Here is a 4,129-nt window from a genome sequence, read left to right as displayed (position 1 = left end):
AACCAATGCTTAAAGCGGTTCGATGACCAATTCGGTTTTCAGAACCTTGTGATTATTACACAACTGTATAGCATTAAAATGGAACTCCTAATAAAAAAAGCATTATAATTCCTTTTACAAATCATATTTATTCATGCATCCGTTTCCTACTCTATAAATATAGAAGCAACTCTATAAATATAGAAGCACTAACTCTCTCTTTCTCAACACATTTAATTTCCTCATGGAATATCATCACTCCTCATCCTTAATCTCTTCTTTACCCTTCTTTATTTTATTTTCAATAATAATAAGCTTCCTCCTTTTCATATCACAAGTTCTCAAATTGGTAGGGAAGAAAACAACACCAAGCCCTCCTCCCGGGCCATGGACACTACCTTTAATCGGTAGCATACACCATTTCTTGGGAAGATCTTTAACCCATCATCGCATGAGAGACTTAGCACGAAAACATGGTCCTCTCATGCACCTTAAGCTCGGCGAAGCATCAATCATGGTGGTTTCTTCTCCAGAAATTGCCAAACAAGTATTTAAAACCTACGATGCTATCTTCGCCGAACGGCCTAGACAATTTGGTGCAGATATCTTGTGCTATGGTTCTACAGACATAGCCACGGCGCGATACAGCAACTATTGGAAACAACTAAGAAAAGTATCCTCAATGGAACTTCTTAGTCATAAACGTGTCCGTTCATTCAAATCAATAAGAGAAGAAGAGGTAATGAATTTGATAATATGGACTTTTGCTAACGCTGGATCTTGTGTTAATCTTAGCAAGAAAGTTGTGTCCATGACAAGTGCAATCACTTCTAGGGCAACTTTTGGCGAAAAGTGCAAGGACGAACAAGAGTTCATTTTATTGATGAAATCTTGGGAAGATTGCCGAACGTTTATTCGTTATATTTGATCTTTTTCCATCTTACACATGGCTCCATCTCATAAGTGGAGTTCAGTATGAAGCGGAAAAATTACATAAAGAATTTGATATGATTATTGAAAACATCATCAGGGATAAAGTAAGAAATAAGAGAAATGGTGGTAATGATGAATCTAAAGTAGATGATCTTCTTTCTATTCTCCTAAATCTTGTTGAAGATCCTGGCGCCTTTGCCTTTGAGTCTCCTTTGACAATGAACAAGTCAAAGCTATTGTTTTTGTAAGTATATTTTTTTTTTTCTTTTATGATTTTTCATTTCAAAAAGTCTACCAAACTAACTATAATATAAGCCAATTAAGTATATATTTTTATTTTTTATTTTAAAATTCAAAAAATTAAAATAATAATTTTTTTGTATAACAGGCATATTTTTTAACTAATTAGCTAAAATTGATTTCATCCATAATTGGTTTTTTAGCAGAATTATTTTCATTTTATCTCTTTTTATTGGATATTAGTAAGAGTGACAAATGGGTCGAAACCTGCCGGGCGGCCCGTGTAACCTGCCAAAAAAGATGGGTTGAACTAAAAATTTGAGACCGTCAAATTTAAAAAGCTCGTCTAACTCGCACCACCTAATTCGTGAGTTCTGGCGGAGCGGAGTGGGATTCTCCGCCAGGCTTGGCATTTTTTTTTGTCAAGACTATTTTTTTATAAATTTTTATGATGTTATTAATCTACAAGATAATGAAAATGATAATTGAAGATGTTCTAAGTTATATTTTGGATTATGTTTTATGTTTGATTGATTATAAACTGGAAGATGTTTAATTATATGTTTTGGATAATGTTTGTTTTACGTTGGACAATGCTAGTTTTATATTTTGTTTCAAAAAACTTGGTTTATAATTATGTTTATTACATATTTATAATTATAAAGACTTTAATAGTTGTGAATTTAGAATTATAATTTTTTTATATCTTTAGAAATTATAAATTTATTGAAATGGTTGTGAAATTATATATATTGTTTAATATTTAATAGTTAAAATTTTTTTTTTTTTACGGATTTAGTCCACCAACCCATCAGATGACAGGCTTTTAGCGGGGTGGAGCGGACTTCTCCGTTTGTCACCCTTAAATGTTAGCATTTGTGACTCATCATCTCCATCATAGTATTTATGACATTCGTGCATGAATATATAAGAACCAGAAATGATATTTCACTATTTTTAATATAAGTGTAATGTTAGGCTGCGTTTGTTTGAGAACAAGATATAAAGGATAAAGATATAAAATTTTGTGTTCTTGTATTCTATTTGGTGATAAATTAGAACAAATTATGAAAATTCAATTTATTTTTATTTTTTATTCAAAAAATTTGAGACGAAAAATATAATAATAAAAAATATAATTATAAAAAATTAACAAGAATAATAAAAGAAAAAATAAAAAATATGTTATATTTTTTATTAGTGTCTTCATGTTATTCTTATTAGGATGGACACAAAATACACTAATTTAATATATTTAGACACATTATCTCTATTCATGTCTCTTTTGTCAAATACAATTTTGTGTCTTTGTATTCATAACTCAATGTTCTGTCTCTAAAAACAAACACAACCTTAAAGAATTAATACTATAATAACTAATTTAAGCTAATATTATAGTAAAATGTTAAATAAGTCTAATATAAAATGTTAAAAATAATTTTTTATTGAATTTGAATTTTAAATTTTTTAATTAAATTTTGAATATTTTTATTTTTAAGAGTTTTAGATTTTTTTTTTTTGAATGTTGGCCGCAATATTGGATGCCTAATTAGGCTTCCAAGATTTTTTATTTAAAAAATTTATTATTTTTTATCAGTATTTTCAGTCATTAATTTAATTTTTATTTTTAGTCTAATAATCAAACAACATATTTTTAATCTACACTTTTAAAAATATTATTGTTTAATTATTGAACAAAAATAATAAATTTTATTAGTTCTATAGTATTTTTTTATTTTTGTATTTTTTTTATATTTTTGTATATATGTTTTCGTACATTTTTTATATTTATATCATTTTTTTAAATAAACGATGTAGATAAAAATAGTGCATATATACCATTACTCTAAGACTTTAACAACTAGTTACATGACTCAGGATATGTTTGGTGCCGGAGTTGAAACATCATCTGCAGTGATAGAGTGGGCAATTTCGGAGTTAGTGAAGAATCCAAAAGCAATGGCAAGAGCTCAAGAAGAAGTTAGAAAAGCTATTGGCATCAAAGAATCATGGAGTAGTAGTAGTTCTCTTGAAGAATTAACTTATCTTAAAGCGGTTATCAAAGAGACACTGAGATTACACCCTCCGTTACCTCTACTCCTTCCAAGAGAATGTAGAGAGACATGTGAGATCAACGGGTACACAATATCCGCAGGAAGCAAAGTGATAGTGAATGCTTGGGCCATCGGAAGAGATCCTAAGTATTGGGGTGGCGAAGAAGACGACGCTGAGAGTTTTCGTCCGGAAAGGTTTCTAGAATGTTCCGTTGATTACAAAGGTTCCAATTTTGAGTTCATACCTTTTGGTGCTGGGAGGAGGATATGTCCAGGCTTGTATTTTGCTGTTTCAAGTATTGAACTTTGTGTTGCGCAACTTTTGTATTATTTCGATTGGCAAGTTCCGAATAATGGAGACCTGGATATGACTGAAGATTTGGGAACCACGGCAAGAAGGAAGAATTATCTTATCTTAGTTCCAATTCCATGGAATAATAACATTTAACAATGTAATACGTGTCTGATCCCTTAATGCATGTAATTTATAACCAAGAATGTTAGAGGGTCAGCAAATCAATGTTTAAAAGTACAAATAAAGTATATTATTAGATTAATTGATTAAGAAAATTAAACTAAAAAAATTAAATTAATAAATAAATAATGATAAAAAATAATAAATTCTAATAATTTCATCCATTTTTTATTTATAATAAATACTTCATCGTCTAAATAAATAAGATGTCCTGGGAACAATTGGCTTAATTAATTTCTATACTATCAATTAATATTTTATGTTAATAGGGTAAAGCATTCCTATATCAGTTATATATGTGAGGCATGGAATAAATAAAGATACCGTGAATGGTAATGCACTCTAAAAAATTTAAAAATTGTAATACTTTTTAAATTATAAATTATAAATTATAAATTATAAATATTATATTTTAAATTTTAAGTTATATATCATAGATTATAAATTC

General features: G+C 28.7%; 1 pseudogene; it reads left to right on the top strand.

The window, feature by feature from the left end:
• Nucleotides 1-211: 211 nt before the first annotated feature.
• Nucleotides 212-3,654, top strand: LOC112701196 (premnaspirodiene oxygenase-like; annotated as a pseudogene).
• The last annotated feature ends 475 nt before the right edge of the window (nt 3,655-4,129 follow it).

This window comes from Arachis hypogaea, chromosome 7 (genome assembly GCF_003086295.3).
Source record: "Arachis hypogaea cultivar Tifrunner chromosome 7, arahy.Tifrunner.gnm2.J5K5, whole genome shotgun sequence".
NCBI lineage: Eukaryota > Viridiplantae > Streptophyta > Magnoliopsida > Fabales > Fabaceae > Arachis > Arachis hypogaea.
The sequence above is the reverse complement of the archived record's forward strand: the minus strand, read 5'-3'. Positions and strand labels throughout refer to the sequence as shown.